The 15,184-nt window shown below is 44.1% G+C and overlaps 1 protein-coding gene across 4 annotated transcripts in view; it reads left to right on the top strand.

Annotated features, from left to right (window-relative positions):
- The first annotated feature begins 484 nt into the window (after positions 1 to 484).
- Positions 485 to 15,184, top strand: part of FAM110B (family with sequence similarity 110 member B) — a 102,179-nt gene continuing 87,479 nt past the window's right edge. For all 4 annotated transcript variants that reach the window (XM_059901217.1, XM_059901213.1, XM_059901216.1 and 1 more), the window contains exon 1: positions 485 to 573. The gene's annotated coding sequence lies outside the window, so the exon portion shown is untranslated. The remainder of the gene's footprint in view (positions 574 to 15,184) is intronic.

Here is a 15,184-nt window from a genome sequence, read left to right as displayed (position 1 = left end):
GACTTGTAATATTTTATTCCCTTGCAAACATAAACAAAGTTTCTGCAACACAAACAATATATTCTTTGCCACCCCAGTTGTGCAGTTGCTTGCGAGGAGGCTGCATCATTTCCTGCACGGTTTTGTGAATTGAAGGACGCCCTGCTGCACTGGGGATGTTGAGCTTGGAGCGAGGCGGAGCCTTGCCGGGGTCTCCGGGCTAGTGGCAGCCCACAGGCTCGTTCGGTTGTTTTCCATTAAATGCACAAACATAGCCTACCTTCTAGTTGATTTTTGTCTTCTTTCTGAATCGATTTAAAGTTTACTAGAGCAGCTATATTGGAAAGAGGCTTTGGACCCAGTTTTTTCCCCAGGTATGTTAGGAAATACCCTGTCCCTGTTACTCAGTGAAAATCGGTTTCTTTTTAATGATACTTGAAAAATTCATCACCTCTCTTCTCCAGAATAATAATAATAATCTGTGCTCTTTTATTTTAGCCATCTCTAACTGGACATCCAGGGCACCTCTCCTGTTCTTTCTGAGTCTTCAGTTGGAAGTTAACAAGACTCTACGGCCTGAAAGGGAAATCAAAGGTAATTACATGTTAAAAAGTATATTATTACATTCGTGTATACATCTGATGATCATAAAGTAACGACAACCCCTTATTTGTTGAGCGGAATTCGGGTGTCCCCCACCCCCTCATTTTCCCACCGTTTCTCTCCTGTTTGCTCCCTCTCTCCTTGCCTTCCTCCCCTGCCGCCCCTCCCTCCTCTCCTCCCTCCTCTCCCTCGTTTGCATGTATTCGCTCAGCAAATGTTTGTGGAGTCTGCCCTGTGGGGTCACTGGCAGGAATGGGAGGGGCCGCCTCTGAAGAGGGCCTCGCCCGCCAGCTCTGTGCCTGCAGGCCTGGCCGAGAGGCTGGCCTGGCTTCCGCCTGCCCCCTTGCTGTCCCCTGGGCTGTGAAATACATGCCCTTCTGCTGAAGTGCATGGCCTGTTCTGCTCAATAACTGAGAGCCTGGGGAGGTCCGGCGCCTGGTGGGCCATAGGAACTAAGCGACTGATGAGTGTTGGGTGGACATAGGGCATCGTCCAGACCAGGACTCTTTATCCCGGGACACCTTGCACGCTGCTCAGAAGCCCCAGGGACAGTGGAGCTGTGCCAGCTTTGAGGCAGGCATATTTTCCTTACAGTGAGTTTTTCCAGGGAAACTTGGGGGGACGGTCCCAGCCAGATTTATGAGTTGGCTTGTGGATGGGGGGGGCGTCCAGCTCTGGCCAACCCACCCCTTGCCCCCTTCCTGCCTGCTGCTGGAGCTCTTCTCATAGGTGGGACACAGCCAGACTCCCTGGGGCTGGTGGCTTTGGTGACAGGAGGCTCTGGGTCCGCGTCTGGACTCGGCCATGTGTAATGTACGTGATGTTGGAAAGCTGTTCACTGTCTGTGCCTCGGTTTCTCCACCTGCCGCGTCAGGATGATAGCAGTGCCCACGTCGTGGGATCGTTGTGAGCACTGAAGGATGAGTTGCTGTGTAGAGTGGCACGTGGGAAACATTTAATACATGTTAGTAGCTTTTGTTCTATCATCTTCTGCAGAACAGAGGTGATAATACCTATTTCTCGTGGTTACTATAAGCGTTAAATGAGGTGGTGCGTGTGAAATAGGCGGTGCTGGGCACACAGCACTCTTCGCCTGTGGCAGTCCTCAGTGATAAGGTAAAATAACAACAACGTTGTCAGCAGATGCGATCAGAACAGGGCAGACGTTGTGACCCCAAGTGTGGCAAACATCTAAGGGTAGAGGTGGGCCCAAACAGCTGTCCGTTCAGCTTGTCAACTTGCATGTATATCAAGTTATGTTATTAACTAAAATCTCATCCTTAGTTTATTAGACCATTGTCTACACTTTGGTCACAAAAGTCAATTCATAAATGTTTTGCTTGTGATTGGCCATTGGAGTGAGTAGTTAAGAGTTACATACTCCCATAATCCTTTTATTCTTAGCAATATTCTTATCTTTTAAATATAAAGGGCGGTGTTTTGGGGGTTTATATGAAATTTTAAAAGTAACTTAAAAATGAACATGATAGATGTTGAATAGCATTAGAATCCATTAGCACCTGTCTGTGATCATGATACGTATGTGTAGTTGTTTAGGTTTCTCTCTTTAGATGATGCCTTTCTTCCATCACTCTTAAATGTGAAGAATACTAATGTTTTATCACCCATGCTATATGGTTGTTCCAAAACTATAAAAAGGGAAGCCAATGGAAATCTAATAACATTTGATTCTACTATATCTAAATTAAATGATGCTTGTAGGAAACACTTTGACATTCTTTTCCCTGTACTTTGAACCCAAAAAACATTTGAGCCATGGTGTATTAGAGAACTTCTTACCATTTGTTTTACACATTTGCTTTCTGTACACTTGAAACAAGTGATATTACTTGGCTTAAGAATATCTTTTAAAGAAAAGAGAACATAATTCAGGTGACGGTGAGTCACCTCAGAAAGCAAAGGTTTTTGAGCCCTTCTGGAGGTGGAGACCTGCCTTGTTATCTTCGCACCTGTGCCTGACATTGTGTTGCTCAGTGAAGCTGGGAGTGGCAAGGGGATCGATTGGAGCACAGAAACTCCTTTGTTAGAATGCTGAGAATATGATGACTTTTCAAATTTGCCTGAAGTGTTACTGTAATACAGTTTAAACTGTAAATAAAGACGTTTCCTTGGGGGGGGGAGGTGATATTTTGTGTGTTTTTGAATGCAGTGAAACTAGCACGTGTTCTGTCCTGAGCTTAGGATGCTGGTGGGCTGGAGTCTGTCTCTTCCTTCTTTCTGCCCTCCCTCCCCACCCCCCTCCTTCCCCATCTGCCCTCTCCCCTACCCCCGCCTCCTGCCTGCTTAGGAGAAAGACCCTGACTGAGGCCCCATCAGTCCCTGCTCTCTCAGCGGCTCCCGAGCAGTGGCCTGGGCTTCTTCCGGGGTCCTGATGAGAAGTCCAGCTACCAGCAGTAAGGAGGCTGGAGCAGTAATGCCACCCCTGCCCTTTCTGCTGCTGACTTGTATTCTGATCGACGCCCCTCTCCATACGTGACACACCCAGGGGAGGGCACAGTCCGCCTGTCCGTTCCGATCCATGGTGGGGCATCTCTGATATTGACTCAGACCCACCTCTTTGAGGGTTTTGTCAATGTCCTTTGCTCTATCTTTTCTCAGCTAACTTGGGAGGAAAACATGCTGCTCTATTAGCATCACTGCTTTGTGGCAGTGAACAGTCTAACCATTGTGTTTAGCAGGAGAGACCCAGGTTCAGGCAGAAGTTTTATGTTCTCTTTGAAATCAAGACTTAGTCTTTTATCTGCAGTGCTCATTCCTACGCTAGAAATCTCACACTGTGACCTCTGATCTTACTTAATGCTATTCCAAGAGGACACATTAACCTCTTTGATTAGGTTGGTTTGTTTTTTCTTTTTTTTTCGAAATTTGCACTACTTAAAAAATTCGACTTGGTTACGTGGTTGCACATAGGTTATGATTTGTCCTGAGAATAAGCAAGTAAAAGCAATACAGCTACTTCTCAAATTTTGTAGCAGTGCTTAATGAAAGTTTCTGCAAATCTCAGAGTAGTTGAGTTGCTGCTCTGAATGGCATAAATGAGTGGGTCCCTCCCCTGCGGACGCACAACCCCGGAGGTGACATTTGGTTTAAACTCTCATTGAGTTCGCCTCCTTATTTGCCTTTGGCATTGATCTGACCTGAGTACCAGCAGAGAGCAAACCATTTAAGCAGGAGTATATTTCAATAGGTAGTGATATACGCTTCTTCAAACCCTAAGACTTTGAATTTTTTTTTCTCCAGGTACTGAGTGTCCTGTCTTTTTGAATTTCTGTAATATAAATTTTGATTTTCCTTGACTGGATTTCCCTGATTAATATCCAGCCATACGTTTATTGATTTATTTTTACCTTGTTTTACTGTTGAGTTAAAGGAGAAAAACATCTGATGGTAAGTTTTGGTTTCTGAGGGTTTTTTGAGATCATTAAGCTAATTTTAATTGATAGACCTCTCATGTATTCACGGCATAAAGGTACAAGTATGTTAAAAAATTTTTTTCCAACTTGGTCTATAATCCTAGGCTCTGATTAACCTTCTGCAAAGCCTGTTATCTACAGTAAATGTTTCTAATTGGTACATATGATACTTTGTAAAGAAACACAATACTTAGCACTTTTTCAGGTTTTTGTACACAAATGTGTAGTTTGGCTTTCCTTCGCTGAAGGAAAATTTGTTTATTTTATTGACCGAAAATGTTTCCAATTTAAGATGCACACTTCATAAAGATGATGTTCCATTTTAAGGAGGAGTGCAGTTTATAGTCTTTCAAATGTTTTTAGTAACGTCTCTTTTCAACGAGTACTGTTCTTGGCTAAGTGTTCTGACTTGTTTCCTAAGTTAATTAGAATTGGAAAGCAGACATTTCTCTTCTCTCTTTTTCACTGTCATTCAGGGCCACCAAGTGTCATTATCTTGATTTTCCTCCCCTGTGTCCACCCTGCAGTTTGCATTTTATCTCAAAGGATGCTCTTCTTTCTTTGGTCTCTGTCTGAGCAGATAGGCATCACCAAAACGTGACACAGACAGGGACTGTCTGGGTTTGAGATGCAGGCTGTATGGGACCCAATGAATTCTAGATTGTTCTGACCTAGTAACTCACCCAATTTTTGTTTCTTAATCTTCAAAAGGTCCTTTTAGGAGGGTGATTGTATTGAAAAAGCGTGTCATTCTTCTTTCTGTGATTGCTGATGGCACATAAATGTGTCATAGCTTTTTCTCACTTAAATTTTATTTTATTTTATTTTATTTATTTTATTTTTTTTAAAGGGAGGTTGTTGGTTGATCCACAGTTCCAGATTGGGACTATGTCTGATGGAGGCTAAGGGAATATCTTTTTGTTTGTTCGTTTGTTTATTGACTTTTATTTATTTATTTATTTATTTATTTATGGCTGTGTTGGGTCTTCGTTTCTGTGCGAGGGCTTTCTCTAGTTGCGGCAAGCAGGGGCCACTCTTCATCGCGGTGCGCAGGCCTCTCACTATCGCGGCCTCTCTTGTTGCGGAGCAGAGGCTCCAGACACACAGGCTCAGTAGTTGTGGCTCACGGGCCTAGTTGCTCCACGGCATGTGGAATCTTCCCAGACCAGGGCTCAAACCCGTGTCCCCTGCATTGGCAGGCAGATTCTCAACGACTGCGCCACCAGGGAAGCCCCTTACATTTTATTTTATTTTTTAATTTTTTTTTTCGGTCATACCGCACAGCTTGCAGGATCTTAGTTACCCGACCAGGCATCGAACCCGGGCCCCTGCAGTGGAAGCACGGAGTCCCAACCACTGGACCGCCAGGGAAGTCCCTTCTCACTTAAATCTCAGGTATTGCTCACTCTGGATCAGGTGACACAGCTGCCATCACTCCCTCCATCAACCCTAGGACATCACTGATGTCTGTGCTGTTTACTCAGAGCTGTGTTGTATTTTCCATACGAAATCCTGCAGTGTTTAAGACGTTGCAGGTTTAACTTTAACTCCTTATTTTATAGGGGAGAAAATTGAGACCATTTGACAGTTGCCTTCATTGAATGTATTTATAAGAATGCAGCAAAGATGTCTTTTTCTATTGTTATTAATATAGGTATTCTTCATGTAATTAAAATATTTACGGAAAGTAACTAGTGCATTAAATCATACTGCAAGTGATCAGCCTTCAATATGCACCCCAGTACGGGCCAGCTGTGCTTCACCTGGGGGCTCTGGGAGCAGAGCTGACACCCAGGAGTTTCCCAAGTGGCCGTGTGGTTGCATCTGCTCCTTTAATAGTTCACTGAGCAGACATGTCCTGGGTATCCACAGTACCATGTGAGAAGGCAGGGCCCCTGCTCTTAAGAAGTGCACAGTTAATCTAATCTGCCAGGGCTGTTACCTGATCCCATATTTCTATATATTTAACATTTGACAGAGCCACCAAGATATTTTGATTCAAGTTCCCTGATGGAGCTGAAAAAAGCATACCAGCCCTGCATTAGTGTTGACGAACTGGCATTTTCCCTGTGTCCTTCTGGGGTAGTCCTGCAGAGTGTTGCCTGCAGGGCCTGGGATTAGGGTGCAGTTGAAACCGAGCAGGACCCTGCAGGGCCTTCCCAGGGACCGAACCCCCCACGCCCCCCGCCTCTTATTTGTAAAAAAGCTTTAGCCTCCTAGGCCATCCCTGAGTTCCAAAGAACAGATTTAATCAGAAAGTTTAAAAAGTGCAGAAACAAAGGAAAGCAGTCAAGCAAGACAAGATAATAATAGTTTAGCCATAAAACAAAGTCAGGGACCTTTAGTTCCTCCTCAAGGGCTTACAGATAATATCCTGAGCCATATTCTTGAGTTGTTTTGCAGATACTAAAACTCCCACCAGGTGGAAGAAGTAACTGCATGCTGACCACCAACACCCAGACCCCAGACCAGCTGGAACCAGAAGGTTGAGTTTCCCAAAACACCTCCCTGTTACCTCACCACCAGCCATTCAGAGAATTGAGCATGAGCTGACCACACACCCTGTGACTGTCTCCCTCACCCTGTCTTTGAAAACCCTTCCCTGAAAGCTATCAGGGATTTTAGGGCTTTTAAGCACTAGCTGCCCGTTCTCCTTGCTTGGCTCTACAATAAATGCTGTACTTTCCTTCATCACACCCTGGTGTCAGTAGACTGGCTTTGCTGCTCCTTGGGCAAGTGGACCCACATTCAGTTTGGTGACACAGTTCACCTGGCTGTGTTAACAGTTAACGATCCCAGGACCCCTCCTCACTGGCCCGGCTTTAGGAAGGGAAGATGAGCCCTGGGAATGGTGGGAGGATGACCCCTTGTGAGAGCCGCCTGCAAGTGGGGCAGGTTAAAAATGCAGAGGCTTTGGTCATTCTGAATTTGAGTGAATGTGACGTGTTCAACACCTGCTTTGTGGGTTGGCAGGGGCCGAGGGTGCCCGGGGAACCTCGGGCAGTGCCCCCATGAGCACAGAAGCCTTTGTCACCAGCTCCTTGTTCCCTTTCGAACTTCCCGCCATCCCTGGAGAAAGCCTTGTCAATGTGGGGTCGCATTGAGTTTGCTTGGTCTTGCGTTTTACTACCTGGAGCTCTTCTTGCACAATTTTTAAAATAGTAATTAAGTTATTTCTGTGTCATGGGCTGTGAGGAGCCAGGCCTGTCTGTTGGGCAGTGGGAAGCACACCAGGAATTTCAGAACTGGGTCCTGCTCTGCCCTCTAACCATGGTCCAAGCGGCCTGGAGAGAAGTCTGTCTCCTTCTCTGAAGGTCGCCTCTTCTTTGACTTGCCTCAGCTCTCCTTGGGTTGTCCCTTTACTTTTTTTTTTTTTCCTGCAAAACATTTACCTTTTCTTACTCTTGATTGGGGCACAAATTATTGTCCCCAGAGCGAATTCATCTGTGTTCTGTGACAATTTATTGACTGTCTAGCAAGCAGAAGCAGTTTGCTTTTCTCTGAGCATTTCATTTTACCAACATCCAAAATGATACACTCAAAGAGAAACTGATGTACACACACTTAGAGGCCCAGACCAGGTGCTCCCGGGCCTTAGGTGCTCTAGGGTCTCCCTCAGATCAGGACCAGCGTTATGTAAACTCAGTTTTAATGAGGCTTTAAATGTCCACTTACGATTTTTCCTTTCTCTCCCATCCTTATTTCAGCAACTTTGTTGGCATAGGATTTATTGCTAAAATAAATTTTAGTGACAAATGCACATGTTTTGGGTTTTGTTTTTTTAAAGAGGGGTTTAGAAATGGGTTTAGAAATGGGAAAATCTCAATTGCTAGGGCACCACACAATAACTTAACCATGTGAATAAACATTAAGTGGAAATGGTCATTTTAGCAAGAAATAGGACCACCCTTTAATTCTAAACCATGGTGCTGTTTCCCACTCTTCTCCTATTCTACCCTTTTACTCAAACTTAAAGCGTCCTGTCCTGATTATGTATTTCGGTGTTCCCCATCACTTAACTGGTGGTAACATTTCAACCAACAACTAAAGAACACATGAAAGTGTTCTTTCATGATGCGGTGTCTCCCCGCCCCCCATAGTGACTTGACATTGTTCTGTCACTTCTGCCTGTTTGGAGGGGAAGCCACAGTCACAGGAAGTCCCAGTAGGTGAGCCGTGAGCGGGGGAGTCTTGCTGCCTGGTAGGGAAATTCACTCATTAGGATGGTCACCAACTGTCACAAACATGTGGCATTGGGGTTTTGGTGGAGGAAGGACTTCAGGTCGACAACACTTCCTGGTGTGACCCGACCGGTAAGTGTGCACACATCACCCCTCTCTCACTTTCAGCTACAGGACTTGACGAACCTGTAGGGACCTGACCACCAGCACTTAACAGTGCTGCTGTAAGTCAGGAAGCAGCACTAAGCATTGAACTTATTTCCTGGCACCCAGGTCTTTCTTGTATAGAATAAGCAGGGATCTGGCTTCAGCCCTTGGCAGGATTTGGCCTCAGATAAGCTGTATAAACTCTCCAAGCCTTAGTTTCCTCATATTTATCTTGAAGAGAGATTGATTCGGATTTCTCTGCTTCCATAAGACATCATTTTTTATTTGACTGTTATAATAAAGCAGTTAAGTTAGAACAGGTAATGCTATTAGACTGAAAATAGTGTTATTCCTTCTTTTTAGATACCATACTCTATGTTTGATCCAGGATATTACACTAATTACATTTATGATGGAGACATTTGAAAATCACAGATGTTCGTTGATTTAAAAATAGAACATGTGCATTTTTATTAAGCTGTTGAGAAAAGGGTTTGGGTGCTTTTTCCTCATTTTCTAGCTCAATGCAACAGGGATGAGAACTGTGGGGGAAATGCTAATGTCACTCAGAGATGATGTCATGTGACCCATTTGGGTTTTGGCCCTTTTACACAGATTGTCTTACACAGTGTACCTTTTCCTGGCTTATTCAGACTTCTGGTTTATCTGGATTTTTTACTATACAAATTTAAATTTTGCCCAGTGCAATCTCCCGATCTCATTTCTTAAGAGAGGGGGGCTAGTTAGTTGATGTTAACACAGCCCCTGGAGACCAGTCTAAGAGGTGGGTGCTCTGGACGATTTTGGAACAGCTGGACAGTGTGTGCATGGCCCGTGTGTAGTGCTCTGGGCAAGACTGCACTTTTCTCGTGCACTGGATGGAGGGGCCAGGGAAGAACTGCTTTCCTGTGCATGTTGTTTTCCATTATCTAAGAGCTGTAATCTGCATCAAAATCAGTGATCAAATCTCCCTGGACCCTTGTTTCAAATTTGAAATAGATAAAAAGCATCCGCTCGTTAACACACCCAGACCTTTTCTGATTTCTAGCTGTCCCACTTCACATTGTGGAACTAAACCTGGGTCCCTCGGGGCGCCAGGAAGGGACACTGTTTGCACTGAAATGAATGAGATGATTTTCCAAGGTGCGAGTGGAACGCACCGGGGATTGGCTGATATTTAAAAAACGTGAATGAAAACAGTAGGCACCTCACCCGGCCGAGAAGCAGAGCTTTTTGAGAATGATTCTCTCCTAGGATTTGAAGTCTTGTCGACGGCTGATAATGTACACTGGACTTGTTTGTCCACTGGCTGTGCCCCTCCCCACGAGGAGAGGCAGCCAGTAAATGTCAGCCCAGGTGGCCCGTTAGGGATGACCTGTGTCATCATCAAAGCCATGAAGAGCATGGGAGTTTGCTTTTCAGACCTAAGTATTACTTCAAGTCGCAGGTTTTACCTTTTCAAAAAGTTGGAATGTAAAACGTGTGGTCTCAGGGAAACTCTTTCTGGTAAATCAAGAGCTTTCGTTTTCATTCTGTAGTAAATCACTGACTAATTCTCAAACCCATGACAAGTCATTTAATCTCTTTCTGTTTTGATTTTCTTACCCAATAATACTAACACCAAATCTGAATAGTTAAATAGTGGTTACTATTGCCAGGCCCTGTTCTAGCTACTTCACATGTTTCGCCTCATTCAATCCTCATTCCAGCTCTGGGTTCAGTTCTGCTTTATCCCCATTTTATAGATGAAGAAACTGAGGCATAGAGAGGTGAAATAGTTTGTCCAGGTTACACAGCTAATAAGTAATGAAATAGGATTTGAACCCAATCAGACTGGCTCTAGAATTCCGTTCTCAAATGACATGCCTCTCTGTCTCTCCAAAAAAATTAATATACTGCTACCTGATTCCTTTGTGTTTGGTTTGATTGTGCGAATATACATGAACCCTTTCATCAGAGGTATTTGAACCAATGAATATGACTACTCTTCGTCCGGTTCTGACATACGTTTGGGGGGCTTGCATAAAGCCCTGTCTGTGCTACTTGGGAATTGCTTTCTGCAGCAGTACGGGTACACACGGAGACATTTGGGTGGTCAGAGGCACCATGCGCATTTATCCAAGTGAATGGCGTGTGGTCCTAGGGTGCCACTCACATGGACCGCAGTGGTCGTGACATCTCCAAGGACGATTAGTATAACTCAGCCTGTACCACTGTCTGCTTTGTTTAGAAAACTTTCATGAGCATATAGAAAATGAATATACTGTACCTATGAAATGAGTTCGTGCTTTATAAACTCACCTTAGTGCATCAAAGCTCCCTTTCGGTTAAAAATGTGTGAATGAAAAAAATAAATATTTTATGTAGCAAACTTCCATACACTAAAACTCCTATATGAAAGCAGCAGCTACTAGGAAAGTAAAACTGCTAGGACTGCAACAGAAGAATCAAAATAAATCCCTGTGCTAATTTCTAAAGTAGATGGAGTTGGCCAGGCCGTGGATATTACACTTACAAAATAATCAGCTTAGTAATTTTGCAAATTATAGACCTCACGCAATAGAATCACAAAATAAAAGCCAGTGTGAAATAATTTGGCCGTCGTTTAGCTGCAGGCCAACAAAACTCACTCACGCATTGGAATTTAGGGATTCACGGATACTCTTTAGGAAAGTGCCAGTTGTGGTTAAAATCTGGCAGCACTTGGAAATTCTCATAAAACAAGGACAAAAGACTGTGTGGATGAATTGAAACGAAGCCTGCAAGCTGCTTTGTGAATTAAATATGTTCAGCATTAAATAGGATGTATAGCACGTATACTCCTTAGTTCTAGGAAATAATGAGTTAACTGGCTAAAATAAAAAGCTCTTTTTTTTAAAGCAGTTTTAATTCGTTAAAAGTCAAAGTTTAATAGTCTGTTAAAGAGTTGTTTTAAAAATTAGTGAAGTGACATTAATCATCATCTGACAGTAAGTGGGTGAGTGCAGGTCTGTGCAGTGGGCCGTCTGTTGCCACGTTTATTGCAGGAGGAGACCCAGCACTGGGTCTCCCCCATGTGTGGCTCAGGGCACTAGAACTGCGTTCTCTCTCTCTCTCTCTTTTTTTAAATGTGTTCTTTTTCCATATGTTGTTGGTAATTTTTTTTTTATTGAAGTATAGTTGATTTACAATGTTTATGTTAGTTTCTGCTGTATACAAAGTGATTCAGTTATACATATATATACATTATTTTTTATATTCTTTTCCATTATGGTTTATCCCAGGATACTGAATATAGTTCCCTGTGCTCTACAGTAGGACCTTGTTGTTAATCCATGGAATTGTGTTCTCTTAGCCCCTCAGAGCGGCACTGGGTGTGTCACGTCATCACGGGTGCAGTGTGTCCCCATCTCTGACACTGTGATCACACTCTCCCTGGCTGCTGTGTTCCTATTCAGTTAGGAAGTTGACAAGTAGAGCTAGGAGGTAATAAGTGCCGTGAGGGCATCTTGTATGTTTGTTGACAGCTCTGTCCCCAGGGTCTGGAGCAGTGCCTGACCCCAGTGGGTGTTCCAGTGTATGAACTGACCTGCTTGCTGCCTTGCCCGGGTACCCTCTGTGCTCAGGAGGCCTGGGTCTTGCATGTTTCCATGACTAGCTGTACTTCACGTGCTGCCTTTTAATGCAATTCCAGTTTCATCTATTCATTTATTCATCTATTCAGTGACCACCTGTGCAAACCATTGCAATGGTTGAGCACACAAACCAAGGAGTATTTTCATCTTATAAAACAAAAAGAGGGACTTCCCTAGTGGCACAGTGGTTAAGAATCTGCCTGCCAATGCAGGGGACACGGGTTCGAGCCCTGGTCTGGGAAGATCCCACATGCCACGGAGCAACTAAGCCCGTGCGCCACAACTACTGAGCCTGCGCTCGAGCCCGCGAGCCACGACTACTGAGCCCACATGCCACAACTACTGAAGCCCATGCACCTAGAGCCCATGATCCACAACAAGAGAAGCCACCGCAATGAGAAGCCCATGCACCGCAACGAAGAGTAGTCCCCGCTCGCCGCAACTAGAGAAAGCCCTTGCACAGCAACAAAGACCCAACTCAACCAAAAATAAAATTAAAAAAAAAAAAAAAAGAAATTGTATTAAGATTGTCATACCACAAGGCAGGCGTTTCTTTAAGGAGAATTTTTCTTTCAGCTAAGAGCACTTATTCACATCAGAAAAGTAAAATGTGATACCCCCCGGGCATGATGACCAAATTAGCATTATCACATTAACTATAGTTGAATTTTTATATTTTATGCAATTAAATTATCAGAACTAGTCTCTACTATATATTAATACACAATGTAGACTTTAAAATAAAATATTAGTAATTCAGTCTTCTAGATTCTCAGAAGTCATTTGTTGTTTTGTGGCAATTCTGGAGTGCCCATTTCATAGATGAGGAAACTGAGGCACAGAGAGGTTGTAGGAGCCCAGACATTAACTGTCAGATATAACCTGAAGCCTTGTCATTCCATACATTGTGTTCTTCCTGTTATGCTGTATATACCAAGAATCCTCACTAAGTGCAAGTTACCCTTTAAGGAATCTGAGATAAACAGAATGTCTGAGTACCACCTCTACATGTATAATTTCTTCCTTTCTGGTTCATCTTTGGGAACCCCTTAGGTCAGGGATTTGAAGGAAATGTGCGTGCACATCTTACCGTTTCTTAGTCTTCAACTTGTATCACCTGCTCACATTCACTTTTGTAAAAGAGTGATTGATGCCCAGTCAGGCAGGCACTAGTTGTAAGTTTTAAACTCTCCATCTCCTTGCTTATGCTACACTGTGCTGGGTGTGTGCCGTGTGCCAGAGGACGGCTGTGGGTCACATTCCCTGGTTGATCATGGTGCAATTGAGTATACAACGCCAAGTGGCCTTACACGTGCCGGAGAGAATAGTACGTAGGGTCTTAGGTCTTACGGCTTGAACCAAGGAGCCTGTTTAGATTTCTAGAGCTGACGTTGGTGACAGCCATCATGTTAACACACTTTCAAAGCACAAGAAAGTTGGATGGACGTCATGAAGAGAAAATACTGGTGATGGCAGGGAGTGTTTTCAGACAATATACTGAAATAGTGTTCCCTGCATGAACCTAATGAGGTGGAAAATGGGAACTCAGTAGACTTCCCTGCTATGAGAGCTGAAGACGATACAAGAAGAATGAGCTCCTTTACGTTTTGGGGAAGCAGCGACCTGAACATTCTGCAGGATTCCAAGTGGTGACATCATTCTTATGCCTTAGTCCAGGCGTCCCGGCCGATCTGTAGGGAAGAGGTAAATATGAATGACCTGAGCTTTGGCGTCATGGTCTGGGTTTGGATAGGATGCTCGTAGTGAGGTTTGAGGACGAGGGAGTGTACTCATGGGCTGGAACCTCATGTGCGTGGACCTGGAGGCTGCAGCTTTTTCTCTCATCACCTCGTGTTATGCCTGGAGGCTGCGGGGCCTGGGATGTGGTTCCGGACACGGAGGCTCAGTGGCTGGTGAGACGCATGGGAGACCTCATGGGATTGCAGATAATTATGTCCTCTTTTCCGTTCTCTCTCTTTGCTTTCGAAATGGACATTAATCAAGCAAGATACTTAGTAAGTATGTGAAGAGGTAATTTCCAATCAAACAGTAATAGAGGAAGTCTGTCTCTGTACAGTTTATACTTGTTTTGGTAAATGACTGCTCTCTTGTAAAACTTGAGAGACTATTTAATGTGCATAATGAATATTGAGATTTTAGTGTTTTTAAAAATAGATTCTTCAGGGAGGAAGTTAGTGTGCTTGGCGACCAATTTGAGAATTTTGAAAAGAAATTGTTTTAACGTCAAAGTAGGACTTAATTTAAACTTCAGCTTACCTCCCTTTCAACTTCTCCAGAACAGCTATTAGCATAAAAGCTTAATGGATTCACATTCCTTGGATTACATATGTGCTGTTGAAATTCAGTGTTGATTCTAAATACTTGCCTAATAATCCTTCAGCCCAGCCTGAGGCTCTCGAGTGCTTGAGCACAGTTCATTATCACCGAGTCAGTCAGCAGTGGGTTGTTTAGCAAACAGTATTTTGCAGTGGTTTTTCTCTTAGTCCCTTTCAGAAGCACATGTAAGTTCTTTTCAGGAAAATTTTCTGTTCATAGTTTGAGGATAAAAATAGAAGCATAATTGTTCCTTTAGTGCAGGTTTGGTGGGGAATATTTCGGTGACGCTACATATTTTTTGTTTTAAAGGGGATATTGATGTAAGATTCAGTGTTAATTTCACTCTTCTCACCCTCTGAGCCCTGACGCCCTCGCCCCCACATCATGGAGAAGAAGGGTTTTTCTTCTCCACGCCCTGTCCTGTCCGTGGTCATCCTCCTCCGTCCTTCCCCTGCGCCCTCCCTCGGCTCTGCCTCGTTTCTGTGCTCTCTCTAGGCTCTTGATCCGATTGATAAATCAGGAACACGTTTGGTTCATTCCTCCTCCCCTCACCTCAGGACCTTGTGACGTGCCGCTCGGTCCTCCCAGGTCAGAGTCTCTCGCCTCCTCCCTGCCCTCTCTGTCCATTCACTTCCTGTGACCTAAGTGTGTGCATCCCCCAGGGCTCAGGCTTGGCCAGTGGTTCACTTTACGCCCAGGAACATCACACCACACCTGTGCTTCCCCATTGATTATCCCAACCTTTATGCCACTTGCTAGACCCACAGCATCAATATTCCATTCCAGACTCAAATTCACAGTGTCACGAATGGCTCCCTGATCTTCCTGCGAAGCCAGCATCCTCTCCTGACTGTTCTTCTGATACCACTGAGCTTCCATTAGCAAGGCA

Source organism: Balaenoptera ricei, chromosome 17, assembly GCF_028023285.1.
Source record: "Balaenoptera ricei isolate mBalRic1 chromosome 17, mBalRic1.hap2, whole genome shotgun sequence".
In the NCBI taxonomy this organism is placed as follows: Eukaryota; Metazoa; Chordata; class Mammalia; order Artiodactyla; family Balaenopteridae; genus Balaenoptera; species Balaenoptera ricei.
The sequence above is the reverse complement of the archived record's forward strand: the minus strand, read 5'-3'. Positions and strand labels throughout refer to the sequence as shown.